This window comes from Giraffa tippelskirchi, chromosome 6 (genome assembly GCF_054371585.1).
Source record: "Giraffa tippelskirchi isolate mGirTip1 chromosome 6, T2T-mGirTip1v1.2.pri, whole genome shotgun sequence".
NCBI classification, from domain to species: domain Eukaryota; kingdom Metazoa; phylum Chordata; class Mammalia; order Artiodactyla; family Giraffidae; genus Giraffa; species Giraffa tippelskirchi.
This window is the reverse complement of record NC_137280.1, coordinates 17,134,713-17,149,482: the sequence shown is the minus strand read 5'-3', so window position 1 is coordinate 17,149,482 and position 14,770 is coordinate 17,134,713. Positions and strand designations below refer to the sequence as shown.

Genomic DNA, 14,770 nt, shown 5'->3' with positions numbered 1-14,770 from the left:
ACCACCACCACCACCAAGCAGTTCTATCATACCTTCCTGAGATTCTCTTTCTAGTTACTATCTTCTGGACACATTCCTTGGACACATTCCAGTTTTATTAAGATGAAAGTGTTAGTCCTTCACTTGTGTCCAACTCTTTGCAACCCCAGGGACTGTAGTCCACCAAGCTCCTTTGTCCATTGAATTCTCCAGGCAAGAGTACTGGAGTGGGTAGCCATTCCCTTCTCCAGGTAATCTTCCTGACCCAGGGATCGAACCTGGGTTTCCTGCATTGCAGGCAGATTATTTACTGTCTGAACCACCAGGGAAGCCCTTTATTAAGGTGGGATCCACCCAAAATGGGACTCCTCCAACTTGTTCCTCCTCGTGTTCCCAACGTCCATGAATCTCACTGCCATCATCCCTGTGTCCCTGTCCTTCAAATGCGGTAGCATTGCCCTCTCCTCCTTCCCTCCCAACCCCCAACATCCAAGCAATCTCTCCCCATCCTGGATTCTGATTCTGCGGTCCCAGTGTGGCTTTGGGTTCATGACTTACACTTTTGGCCTCAGTTTCTCCACTATAAAATGAAGATGTTGAACAAGACAGGCTCTAAAGAGATGCCTCTCTTTCTTATCTGCTGTGTGTCTCCCCACTCCAATCTGCTTAACAGACTGCTCCAAAGAAATCTTCCTAAAATACTAATCTTTTCTTTTTTTCCTGCAAAATCCTTCAGTTGCCACCTCCTTTCACATAAATCCCAATCTCCTTAGCCTGGCACAGAGGGAACATTGCAGATTGGTACCCAGCTCCTCCCTTAGCGCTCCGTGCTCTTCACGAGCCCACACTCAAGCTAAACTCAGCTACTCCCCTTTCATCAAATTTGTACCAGCTCCCACCTCTTTGCTCCCGCAGCAGCAAATGCTTTCTACCTAACGGTGTGGGTGGGACACGTGCCACGTCTTTGTAAGCTCCTCACCAGCAGGGGCCACCCCTTCCTCATCCTCGTCTGCCACACAACACCTCGTGCTTAGTAGGCAGGCAGTAAGTGCCTACTAAGTTCTTGAGTAAATTTATTCAGCCCGTAATTGCACTAAAAAGTTTTGGCCATCGCATCGTATTCTTGACTCATACTGGGCTTCCAGTCAAATAAAATCCTAAAGCCTTTAAAAAATATAATCTTTAATTAAGCTAGTTTTCTCCCATTCTTCCCTTTTACCTATTTTCAAACTGATAATTCAGAACTTCATGTATTAAAGTTTAATTTTCATCCATTGTTCTTGTCTGCACAAATCTTTTTGATTCTTGATTCCTTTATCTAGTTTATTGGCTTCCCATTGTGTTATCCACAGGTGTGATGGGTGTGTGCTGACTGTTTCATTGCAGTTGTTGATACAAATGTTGGACGGGATGAAGACGAGTAGGTCGCCAGCTTGGCACCTCATTCTCTAGCTTGACAGTGACATCTTATCTCACTATCTTTGGATATGGTTATTTAATCACTATATATATGTAAGTATGACTATATTTGGTTGTAATACAGCATGCACATAGACACTGAAGAACAATCTATACATTCATTTGATTCGTTTTTTGACAACCAGTCAGGTGAAGGCAGTGTGCTAGGCTTTGTGTAATATAAAGTGATGATTAGGATTTGGCCCTTTGTCCTCTTTGAGCTTCATAGAGGAAGAAGCTCTTCCTCATGCAGAGACCAATGCAGTGCAAGATAGAGTGTAAGGTCCAACACCAGAGATAAATCAAAAGGCTTTGGAGTCAGAGGATGCACAGGCACATTCCTGGCTGAGGAATGAGTAGCACTGTCTTAAATGGAGATGAGGAGATTAAGGCATGGCTTGTTGTTCAGTTGCTCAGTCATATCCGACTCTTTGCGACCCCACAAACTGCAGCACGCCAGGCTTCCCTGGAGTTTGCTCAGATTCATGTCCATTGAGTCAATGATGCTATCTAACCATCTTATCCTCTGCTGCCACCTTCTCCTTTTGCCTTCAGTCTTTCCCAGCTTCAGGGTCTTTTCCAGTGACTCTGCTCTTTGCGTCATGTGGCCAAAGTATTGGAGCTTCAGCATCAGTCCTTCCATTGAATATTCAGGGTTGGTTTTCCTTGGGATTGACTGGTTTGATCTCCTTGCAGTCCAAGGGACTCTCAAGAGTCTTCTCCAGCACCACAATCCGAAAGCATCAATTCTTTGGCATTCAGCCTTCTTTGTGGTCCAACTCTCACATCCATACATGACTACTGAAAAAACCAAAGCTTTGACTATATGGACTCTTAACAGCAAAGGGATGCTTTTTAATATGCTGTCTAGGTTTGTCAGAACTTTCCTTATAAGGAGCAGGCATCTTTTAATTTCATGGGTACAGTCACCGTCCGCAGTGATTTTGGAGCCCAAGAAAATAAAATCTGCCACTGCTTCGACTTTTTTCCCATCTGTTTGCCATGAAGTGATCGGACCAGATGCCATGATCATAGTTTTTTGAATGTTGAGTACAGGCTAAGCTGCTGTAACTGAGTCCAGAATACAGAGGCTTTACCACAGTTATAGTTCATTTCTCTCTATACTTGAGGTGGCAAGCAGTTCAACCCACGTCACACTGTCCTCAACAGGAGGCTTCCACTCGTGGGTCCATGGTGACTGCCCCAGCCTCACCATTCCCAGCCAGAAGGAAGGGAGACAGAGACCAAGATGTACCAGTCATTCACTTTAAGGACATAACAGGAAGTTGCTTATATGGCTTCTGTTCATATCACTCTGGTCTGCACTCAGTCTCATGACCATACCCAGCTTAAAGGGAGTCTGAGAAATGTAGTCTTTCACTGGCTGCCTCATGCCCAGCTAAGACCATTACTTTTGAAGGAGAAAATAGATATTGGGAAGACAATTAACAATCTATAAGAGAAAAAGAAGAATTCTATATGAGGAGAAAAACTCTAAAAGAGGAAGTCAATTGATAAATTCTATTTCAGCTGATTGAAAGTTATCAGCAACATCAATTTGGATTTAAAAGAAAAAACTAGGAACTCTTAAAGAAGGAACGGGCTGTCTTAAGAGAGTTCTCCATCTCTGAAAATGGTCAAGAAAAACAGTCAGAAGAATTAACACTTAGAGGAGGATGGATAAAAGATCAGCCTTTAAGACTCAGTAGCTGTGTCATTATAGCTGGGATGGAGAGGAAAGTTTCCTATAAACTGTCAGAAAATTGCAACACTAGCCCCAGCGTGGGCAAAGAAGGGTGGGAGCAGTGAGAATGTGCTGGAAGGAACAGATGTTAAGAGAGAATAAACAGAGCTTGGCTGTCCACGTGTGCGCCTCTCAGAAGGCGGCTGGGGGCAAGGATGGACACATGTGGGGAGCACATTAGCTTGGCCACCTCAGGGATGCAGAAGGGTGGGCTCCGGAAGGCCCTTGCTTTGCCTGCAAGGCATGGGTAGCACTGCCTCTTCCCAAGCCCAGGAAAATAGAGCCCGGTTCTTCCTGCGTGAAACAATGAGCATCACCACAGGCTCTGCTCCCAAGAAGGCATTTTCTTCATGAATGTGTTTTTCTTTTCTTCCTCATGCTGTCCTAATTTTCATTTCTGTTTAAATTCAGTAAAAGCACTACCAAATTCTAAAATAATGTGCTTTGTTTTCCCCAGTCGCCCATCCCGCCTGCCTCCACTCATTTCATCAAAGTTATCTAATCTGTTTGTTTTGAAAACGCAACTGTTCTCTCGATTTATATGTGCTCCGATAGGAAATGATTTGTGTAACAATAAAAAGCATTCCCTTTGGTAGACACTTGTTGTTGCTTTGTGTTCTATCCGAGAAAGACATTTCATATCTGCTAAATTACTAGCATTACCCCCAACTAAGCAGAGTCCACTGGTGGCCAGTTAGTATTGCAAACCAAGGGAGTCCATACCTTTGTTCTCTATGTATGTGTCTCTATTCCTCCTTTGCAAATAAGTTCATCTGTATGGTTTTTCTTTCTTTTTTTAAACAATTTTTATTTATTTATCGGCTGCGCTGGGTCTTTGTTGCTGCGTAGAGACTTCTCTAGTTGCGGTGAGCTGGGACTACTCTCTAGTTGCAGAGCTTGGTTCTCATTGCAGTGGCTTCTCCTGTTGCAGAGCAAAGGCTCTAGGGCACTCAGGATTCAGTGATTATAGCACTCAGGCTAAGTAGTTGTGGTGTGTGGGCTTAGTTGCTCTGCGGCATGTGGAATCCTTCCAGACCAGGATCGACCCATGTTCCCTGCATTACCAGGCAGATTCTAAACCACTGGACCATGAGGGACATCCTATATCTTTTTTCTAGATTCTACATATAAGCAATATGACACAATATTTTTTTTTTCTCTTTCTGACTTACTTAACTCTGTATGACAGACTCTGGGTCTATCCACATAGCTGCAAATGGCACAATTTTGTTCCTTTTTATGACTGAGTAATATTCCATTGAATATTCCATGTACCACATCTTTCTTTATCCAGTCCTCTGTCGATGGACATTTAGGTTGCTTCCATGTCCTGAACCTAATCTTAACCTATACAACATGAAAAACAAAGGGATGTCTGGTGCATAATAAGTGTTGTGTTAAGTATTATTATTATTATTTTGTGTTAAATAATGGATGAAGTGAGGCCACGTTATAACAGGGCTTAAAAAATCAAGGAGAGAAGTTTGACCTTAATGTGAAGAGAAGTTTATGTTTGTTACTTTTAAAAAATGACTTGAGAAGAATTAAACTAAAATGACCCATGGTCCCTGGAACCATCCCATAAAGATAAAAGATAAGAGCTATGGAAAGCAGGGGAGAGAACTGTACCAGAGCCCTCTGCTAAACCTGGTCATTAAAACGCCACCAAGTTTAGCTCTGAATTGCCGGACTGCCTCAGCTCTGAAAAAAACAAGCCTCTGCAGGAAGCCAGGGATTAAGTGATGAAGGATAGTGGAGTGAGAATCTGGAAACAAATCTGGAAGATGACTCAAAAAGCCTACAAGGGCTTGGCAAGGAATAGCTGTGAGGATAAAGGAAATACAAATGTGAGAGATGACTAAAGTTACACATCTGAGCCATTAGAGTAGTCAGGTGTCTGCTGCTAAAATGCCGCGTAACAAATGGTCCTGTAATCTCAGTGCAGTTCAACAAAAAGCATTTATCTATTGCTTACGGATGTGTAGACTGGCTGCAACTCTCTTCAATGGCTGGAACTGAATAAACTTGGCTCCAAACTGCCAGTTGGGTGCAGGTCTGTTCCAAGTATCTCCTCATTCTGGGATCAGAGGCTAAGTGGGCAAATTTGTCTTATAGAAGCTGGCAGAAGTGCTGGAGACCAAGCCAAGACATAAAAACATGCTTAAAGTCCCTGCTCGCATTACCCCCATTAATGTTTCTGTTAACCTGAGAATGTCATATGGCCAAGTCCAAAAACAATGGGGCATGGAGGTAGGCCAGCTCTACCAGGAGGCCCTGCAACATCACACAACAGTGCCTTAGCTTGTGCCTTAGTGTGGAAGATTGGATTCTTGTTCCAGCCGACCACAGCAACTGAAATACAAGTGATGCCCCAGACACGGAAACTTGGAGTGGGACGTTGGGTTTCTTAAAGCAAGACACACCTGGGACATGAGAGCCATGTGTCTGGTGCAGAGGGGTTCTGACAACTGCTGTCAGGAGATCTGGGTTCCAGACCATCTCTGGCGCATCCTCAGCCTTTCTCTCTTGCTATGCTCTGCCACAGATGTTAACACTAGACCATTTTCCCCCTTGCATCTATCATTCTTTTCCCTTCCCAGGTGGCACTATTGGTGAAGAACCCACCTGCCAACGCAGGAGACCTAAGAGAAGTAGGTTCAATCCCTGGGTCAGGAAGATCCCCTGGAGGAGGGCCTGGCAACCCACTCCAGTATTCTTGCCTGGAGAATTTCATAGACGGAGGAGCCTGGTGGGCTTCAGTCCATAGGGTCACAAAGAGTTGGACAGGACTGAAGCGACTTAGCGCACACACATTGTGGGTAGGCTCCTGTTGTACAGTTACTCCAGAAACAGCCTAGCAACTGACATTAGTGGATAGTCCGTAAATACAGCTCTCAAAAACTGGCCCTGCTCCTAGATACGGAGACTATAAAGAAGTATTCCAAGATGGTCCTCCTGGGGATGAAGCTTCAGGATATTTTAGGTCTTTCTGTATTTTTCAAAGGTTCTCCAATGAGCATATATAAATTTTATGATATCAAGGAATTTTAAAATGATTTTTAAAAATCTCTTGTCATTGGCTCAACTCTATTTCATTCATCTTTTACCCATAAAGTCTACCTGAAGCATTAGCACAGAGGACCTGCCAAGCTGTGCTTCTTTGAAGGAACACACTCCTCAGCTAACACAGGGCAGTGACTATCCCTCTAATATGAATTCATTTCCCAGACATGGTTTGGGTTATGTTTTTTTCCCCTGAATTTGACGGTGGGGGTGGTGAGGGATGGCGGGTGGGGGAGTGAGTTCAGAGGGGATTTTAAATCGGAATATACAAGAGCAAATTGAGTTTTCCCTCTTTTTCTTCACTTAGTTGTTGTTTTGGTTTAGGGCCTACCTAGAACCAAGTCAGGCAGGAAGTAGGCACAAGAAATCCACCAGCTTTTGTCCTTTTGTCAGCTTTCCAAATGTCCTCAGCCCCTCCTGCTCAGAGGGGCATCTGACTGCAGGTAGAAGCACCAACCTGAAAAGAATATTCTTTCTGCCGGGGCTCTCCTCACCAGGCAGACTCCGATTCTCTCTGGGCACAGGAAAGCAGATTTTGGTTTGTTTGCTTTTAAATATTGATTTATTTATTTGGCTGCACCGGGTCTTAGATGGGCATGTGGGATCTAGTCCCCAGACCAGGGGTGGAACCCAGGCTCCCTGCTTTGGGAGCACAGTGTCTTAGCCACCGGACCACCAGGGAAGTCCCAGAAAGACAGATTTTGAAGGGAGCGTGGTCTCTGGGCCAGCTAATCCTGACTGAAGCTACTAAAACCACCCTTCCCTGCCCCTGCCCCTCCACATCACTATCTGGTTTCCAGACCTAGTCTCTCATTTAAAACCTCCCAGAGCACCGCCTCCTCTCCCCCAGTCCCAGGTGCTCTGCACCCTCACACGTCTGGCTTCTGTCTTACCCCCCCTCCAAGGATACTACCCCGTAGATCATCAACAGTCTACTGGTCAAGTCAAAGTTCAGCCCCTTGTTTTCTTTGGTCCCTTGCTTTTATGTGAAATCTTCAAGTATTCATTCTTTAAACTCGTATTCCTTTGGTCTCTATGAAATCACACTCTCCTGAGCTCTCTCTGACCATTTAAATTCTTGTTTCTTCCTCTCCAAGCCTTTGCTTCTTGTTCTCCTGGATGTTGCCCTCTGCCCACCCATAGTCTTGCCCCCACACTCTCTCAGTGGTCTGATTCATTCTGAGTCTCAGTCACGATTCATACACTGATAACCCCAGCCCAGAACTTTCCCCTCTGATTCATGTTTCCTGGAGGTGCTGGTCTTCACGTGGTGGTCACATGGGCCTAAAACCCATGGTGTCCAGAACTGAATTGATCTCTCCTTAGTGCTCTTTGGTAATAAGCAACAGGGAGTGATCCTGATTAGCCTATGCATAGAAAAGATTAATTGGAAGCATTGCAAGGTAACTCCGAGAGTCAGAGGAATTACTGAACAGCCCAGTGTCTGGAGGCGAGAACCAGGTCACTGCATAGATTCAAGTTTCCAGGGATGAACTTGACACAGCCAGCTTAGATCATGGCCCTCTACTTCTTGGATCTGTTATTGCAATAACATGAGGCAAGAAATACAAAGGGGCCGGACAAATAAGACAATCGCGATCATGACTCTGCCTCCCCAATGTGCTTTCTTTTCTGCATTCTCCATGTTAGTTGGTAGCCCAGCCATCCATCCACCGACCACCTAGACTGGGAAGAAGGTCCCCTCTCCCTCCTTTGTATCACAAAGCCAATTGCTCACTGCATTCTGACACTTTACCTTTTGAAGTAGTTCTCCAAACCGTTGTCTCCTCTCCATCGCTTGGACCTTTGACCTCCTTTGGGTCTTACCATGTCTTGCCTTGATGACGGTTAAGCTTCTTGAAAAGTCTCTCTCTCTCTACTCCTATTTCTGTCCACCTCAAATTTATCCTCTGCTTAATAGCCAGAGTGATCTATCTAACACCCAGATCTGACCATGTTACTCCTCTGTTTGAACTCTTTGCTTGGAAGGTAAGGTATAAGACTTGCAGTCCACCACATTTCTTGATACAAAATAAAATTCCACCAGAACCTTGGCCCTGCCTACAACTCTCCATCCACAGTCCTTGCTCTGTAGTCTGTTTTTCTTTTTTTTTTAATTGCACCCCTTCTGCCAAAGAGCCCCTGTTCTCTCTTACCTCTAGCTTGGCTATTAGCAGCTCTAGAACTCAGTTGAGGCCTTCCCTTCCCGAAGTCTTTCCCAACATCTCTTGTCAGGTTGAAGTTCCCCCCATCCCGTACTCCCTTTTTGCCCTGAATACATCACTGTCACTATACATGACCCAGTGTTTGATAAATATCTATCTGCATACCTCTCCCACTATCTGTAAATTCTTAAAAAGTAGGGACAGGGTCAGGCAGGTGCTTTTTTCGAATGGTTGTTGACCTTGGTAAATCAAATAAACTCTTTGGGTTTTGGCTTCCTCATTGCAGAAAAAGAATAACTCTACCCTTTGTTGTGTAATTAAATGAGATGATGTGAATGAAACGCCTCACCCAGTCCCTGGCACAGTATTGAACTGACAGTCACTTCCCTCATCATCATTCCTCCTCCTGCCACAAAAGTTTTTTGTTTTCTGGTTTTGTTTTTTTGGGGGGCCACACTACGTGGCAAACAGGATCTTAATACCCCAGCCAACTCTCTTACAGTGGAGGTGCAGCGCCCTAACCACTGGGCCACCAGGGAAATCCCCACAATTTTAACTAAAAGGGAAAGATGTTTCAGTATCCTTTGTTAGGTGTATCTCTCTCCTACTGGAGCACAAGCTCTGTGAGAAAATGGGGCCAGGTCTGTATTATTTATTGCTACATCTTTTGCATATGGCAGGTGCTTAATAAATATTTTTAGGATAAATGAATAACTGCTCTATATGCTTATTTGGTTTTTCATTTTCGCCTTCAGTGAGCATACTGTTCTTGTTTCCTTTTTCCCATCATATAAATCATCGAGTTCTGCTTATTTAGTGTCCACTGTTTCCCACTGCAAACCAGTGACTGCTTAAAGAAGAATAGAGGCTGAGCTCCTGGACAAGCCAGACGGCAGGCCAGTTGGGGCGGTTGCTGGCCACTCTGCCCCCTGGAGAGGACACCCAGGGAAGGAGTTCATCCCTTTTTTCACCTGCTGACCCCTTTGGAGCACACAGCTCACTCGTTTACATGCACTGGCTCATTTCATTCCCATCGCAGTCCCAGGAGGGAGGAACTGTTTTCCTACTGTGTGGGGCAGGGGCACAGAAGGGAAGAGATTAGCTCACTCAAGCTGAGGAATGGAGGCATGTCTAATAAAGGGATTTTATAAAAGTGCAAGCAGAGTTGAAGGAACCCTCCAAGGAATCGTGCAGTCCCTGGGGCTGGTGACAGCTGGGAGTCCTTATACCTCCTAAAGGGAAGAACGGAGCAGCCAACCTGCAGTCACCCAGGAGCGGGGGAGTGGGCAGAACAAACACCTGGCCTCACTCTTCTCCTGCAGGGGCTTCTCAGTGTGCAGACGCAACCACGTGGTCCAGAGGGGTGAGGCTGCGGGCCATATATGAGCAGAGTAAGAAAAGTCAAGAATGACTCTGGAAAACCAAACATGGCCAGGCCAGATGGTTACCCAGTACCAGGTGAGGGATCCCAGGAGGTCCAGCGTTTAGCTACTGGAGTTTTCCATGAGGATCCAAGAGATGATCGTGTCAGCATGCGACAAATGAGTACCCCCCAGATGAGAAAGGAAGGCAGACCTCCTCTTTATAAACACTCCCCCCCACAACCATGCTGCTCTGTGAACTGACAGGAAGCCACCTGCTAACTTAATGCCAACAGTGTGGAGAATATTTCAGTGAATTTACCCCAGCACAAGGCCCCAGAAGCAGGTGAGACCCTAGACTCAGACATCAGACTGGCCAGGACGTGAATCCCAGCTCTGTCATGGGCTATGTGAATTTGGGCCTCATCTGTAAAATGGAAACTGTCATACCAGGGGAGGTGGGGTAGTTCGTTAGGATGACATGCAGTGTGCAATTTGCTTTGTAGTCATGAAACATTAGTGAAAAACCCTATCTTGGTAACATCGATAGCTTTGTACTACTGTAATTTTTTGACCTGATGACTTACTCATTCCAACTTTCAGAATCCTTTAAAAATGGACATTTCCACCACTGAAAAGGAGGATTAAAGATGGAGGAACTGATACCAGGAGAGGCGAAGTGACTTGGTCAAGGTCCCTGAAAAGGCAGCGCCCGCTAGCCGGCCTCCTGAAGGCAGACGGAAGCTGCAGCTCAGAGAGGGCGCCAAGTGCGCTCCCGTCACCGGGCAGCCCTCTTTTGGCTGCTGGATGCTGCGTCATTGAACAATGCGTGTTCCCCAAATTATGATTATGTCCTTCGTTTGCAACAAAGAAGATCAGAGCCACTTCCCCCGTAAGCCTGCGAGTGGGGGGCGTGGCGAGTGCCCCCGGTGGGGTCGGCTCACCCCGCCCACTGCCGCTTAGGCTTCCACAGCACCGACCACCCCTCCGGCCTCTCCGGGCAGAGACCGGTGTGTTCGCTCTCCCGGCCTTTTCAGTGCCCTTTCTGCGGCCAGGGGAGCGAGCGGAACTGCCTCCAGGCTTCACGTACTGGAGGTGCACACTTTACAGACAGAAGCCCATCTCTGAAAGCACAGCATGCATTAGCATCCTCTCCTTCAGAGAGAGCTATTTTTGTCTTTCGTCTTCCGAGACTGTTCCAAAGTAAGGGATGCAAGTATCAGGAGGAGAAGCAAAACGAGCCAGTGTCTCCCGCTCAGAAGAGAGCGAATCACTGTCGTTTCCTCAACAACATAACAACAACTGCGGCAGCAGTAATGGAGAACAGAGTTGGAGTCGAGCTGCCCTTGGGCACAGGACAACCAGCCTGCCCAGATCTCTCTGTGGGATTTCGCTCCGTACACTTCACAGAAACGAGGTTCGTTGCCATGGTTACTAGCAAATCACATGATATAGCCTCACTCCCTAGAAGTGCAGAACAGCCGGCTCAGACTGTGATGGGAAGAGAAGATGCCTTCCTCCCCAGCATGGTTGCTTTTCCTGAGCAAACCTGCGCAGCGGTTTCCCGGTTCTGACCTGCCCACTTAGGGGCCAGGGCCAGCTGTTCTTTGGGGCGCCAATTCACCGCTCTCCTAAGAAGATCAGCAGCGCCAAGTTTCCTCACGCACTTTTCCTTCTGGTTTCAGCAACCCCCCTCCCCCTCTCCAGTCCCTCCCTTCTCTGGACACACACACACACACACACACACACACACACACACACACACACACACACACAGAGGCTGTACTGAATTGCTGAGTTGATTGCGGGGTGGAGCGTGCAGCCTACACCACTTGAATAAGCTCTTTTAAAATCCGAGGATGGCATGAGTCAGGGAATTTTGAAGCTGTGATACAATCAGGACACTGATGCCTCAAGGGGGTGGAGGGAGGGAGTGTGGACTCGCCCAGATCCTAAAGAGACCCGACAGGTCTGCTTTCCCAGCCGCGATGGGGGTTTGTGACCCTCAAGCCTCAGAGTTTTGGAATTGGGTTCACTCTGACCTTGTGTGGTGGGGTGGGGTGGGCATGGCCCCACAACTGTCGCCTTCCAGGGAAGAGAAAGCTGTGCCCTAAGAGAAAGCTCTAGAACAACAAAGCTCTTTACCTCTGCGCTTCCCCCTCCTTCCCTACAGAACCAGGCCAGTTAGCTCAAGTTCTGTGCTGCAGCAGCAAGCTCGAAGGGCACGTCTTTTCCCCTGACAATTACAGATTGCCTACTTCTTTGTGTTCAGATCTATCTCATCTTGTCAATTGCATCAGATTTTCTGGTCTGCTTTCCCCATTGCAAAATCAAACTCTGGATGATAGACACACACACAGAAAAGTCAGCAGGTACCAAAAGCAGAGCCGGGAAGGGACTCTGCCCGAGTTGGGCAAGGTGGTGGAGAGCGCTTGCTCAGGGCCCCTGCCTCAAATCGCTAAGTGTATTTAGGGAGAGGAGGCAAATAGCATCTCAAAGGTACCTAACCCCATTGGCACCATGAGACCAGGGCCAGGGCCAAGGGGACCAGAGGGTTCTAAAGTGAAGGAGGGCAGGAATGCACCCTAGAGGTATATGAAACTCTATCTGGTGGGGTACAAGAAATTTTAGAACTTCCATTTATTTTATCTCTTCTTTGCTATATGTATTTTGGTATGTGTATTATATAACATTTTATCATGTAGAATCAAATTTGACTGAGATTAAGAAAGAAGAAAATATCCAAAACACCATGGCTTAAACAAGACAGAAGTTTATTTCTCTCTCATGCACTTGGAGTCTGGTGATGAGCCACCCAGAACTGGTAAGGTGTCTTTTCTGATTGCTCCACCTCTTCAGCGTGTGGCTTCCACTCCATTGTCCAAGGCTGTTGCTTATGGTCAAGCCAACCTGCTCGCATTCTAGAGAGCAGGAAGGAGAAAAAAGGAAAGAACTGCATGTTTCTCTCATGGAGGACACTTCCTGTAAATCGCACCTGACACCTCTCACAATTCATTGGCTAGAATTTAGTCACGTGATCACATCTAGTTGCAAAGGATCCTGGGACATGTAGTCTACTGTAGGATGCCATGTGCCCATTAGGAAATGCTACACTAAGGAAGTGGGGAACGATGGACATCGGGTGCCACTATCAGTGTTTACCATAGTAATATGTTAGTAGTCAAATAGCACATATGTATACTTACAAAGAAATACATGTACTAGTTGGGTGCATAATCAGGATTGGGACTTTTGGGGTAAAGTTAAAAGATCACTGATGTGGATTATAGCACTCTAGAAGTGCATCCTATTAATTGAAAGAAGGAATAGAAGTTTTTTTTTCCTTCAACCAACTAAATTTGATGATCAGTTGTCTTCATGTTGCTGGCCAAAATCTTGGCCCTCTCTGCCCACTGAAGCCTAATGAAAAAATACGGGGACAGAGTTTGGAGAAAGTAGAAAGTTGGCTTTAATTCTCAGCCAATGGAGAGGGGAACACAGTAGGGCTCATACCTCAAGAACTGTGGCTCCCCCACCCCCCATGAGGAGTCTAGGGGATTACAAGATGATGAGGAACAAAGGTATTAGGATTTTGATTTCTTCCTCTTGCATTGTTTCAAAGACAATCATAGACTGGTGTCAGTAACCCAGTGATTGAGTCTGGCAGTTCGGTGGCTCTGTGACCTTCTTTCTGATATGTAACTACAAGGGGAAGGGTGCTGTAAGGGTAAACACCAGATATGGGATGTATTTAGCACAGAGTCAAAGGAAAACAGGTGCAAAATATAGCTCCTGCAGAGTTAAGGGGCAGAAAAGTAAACTTAGTTACAGACATTCAGAGTTAGGAGCAGTTAAAGTAAAAAAAACTAGGAATGTTCAGGCCAGCTTACTGTTCTCTTTATCTTCTTTGTTCTCAGGAAAGGGAAAGAGAAGAACTCATTCCTCTTTTTTCCTTTCCACTGCAACATTCAGTTAATAATCCATGAGTCAAACAGCATCTCATTTAGAAACTAGGAAGGCATTCCCAAGGGATTTTTTTTCAATTGCCTGGCATCCATTCATCCGTCTCCTGGTAAAATGGAGAATTTTATGTAGGGACTCTTCACTCCCCCACTTTAAGTGATGCCATTGTGATGAGGCCCTAATCAACTCCTCCCATCCACTTGACCACTGGGATTAATGCAGATTACCAATTTGACTCTTAAAAGGGAGACATTGGACAGAAAGCTAAGAGCACATGGAGTCAGGAGCTGCCCAAATCCTCCTGCGACCATGATGGGAGAGCTTATGTGAGACTGAAACCAACATCCAGAGGAGATGGAAGCCATGCTGAGAGAGGATCGGGTCCTGGTGATGGCACTTAAGCTCCTGTATCAAGCTACATCTGAACGCCGCGTGGGTTGTGATGAGAAGCCATTTTGGACCAGAAAGCTGAGGTCAGCCCCCTAGACCTGGCAGAGCATCTAGGTGGAAAGAGTCCGAGATGGGATGACTTCCTGGAGCAGAGCCTGGCTCAATGTGTACGTGAAAGAGAAATCCTTTTCCATCTTGGATAAGTGACTGCCTATTTGAGTCTTTGCTTTAGCAGCCAAGCTATAACCTAACTAATACATATGTTATTATTTCATTTCATTTCATTTTTTTCTTGTTATTTATTTATTTATTTTCTTTCCAGTTGTGCTGGGTCTTCATTTTTGCGCTCAGGCTTTCTCTACTTGTGGCAAGCCAAAGCTACTCTCTAGCTGTGGTACTCGGGCTTCTCATCATGGTGGTTTCTCTTGTTGCGGAGCACAGGCTCTAGAAGCCCAGGCTTCTGTAGTTGTGGCCCACGGGCTTCATTGTTCCCCAATAGGTGGGGAATCTTCCTGGACCAGGGATCGAACCCATGTTCCCTGCATTGGCATCACATTCTTATACACTGTACCACCAGGGAAACTCTCATTTCATTTATTTTTAATGATCTTGTGTGTGTGCGTGTTGTGTGTGATTTGGCAAATGCA

General features: G+C 46.0%; 1 protein-coding gene across 2 annotated transcripts in view; it reads left to right on the top strand.

Moving 5' to 3' along the window:
• ZNF706 (zinc finger protein 706) overlaps positions 1-14,402 on the top strand; it is a 47,712-nt gene extending 33,310 nt beyond the window's left edge. Inside the window, exons 4-5 of one of the 2 annotated variants that reach the window (XR_014057461.1) lie at positions 10,374-11,187; positions 13,979-14,402. The gene's annotated coding sequence lies outside the window, so the exon portion shown is untranslated. Of the gene's footprint in view, positions 1-10,373 lie in introns of both variants that reach the window. The other variant, XM_081503467.1, reaches the window with a different exon arrangement.
• Positions 14,403-14,770: the final 368 nt, after the last annotated feature.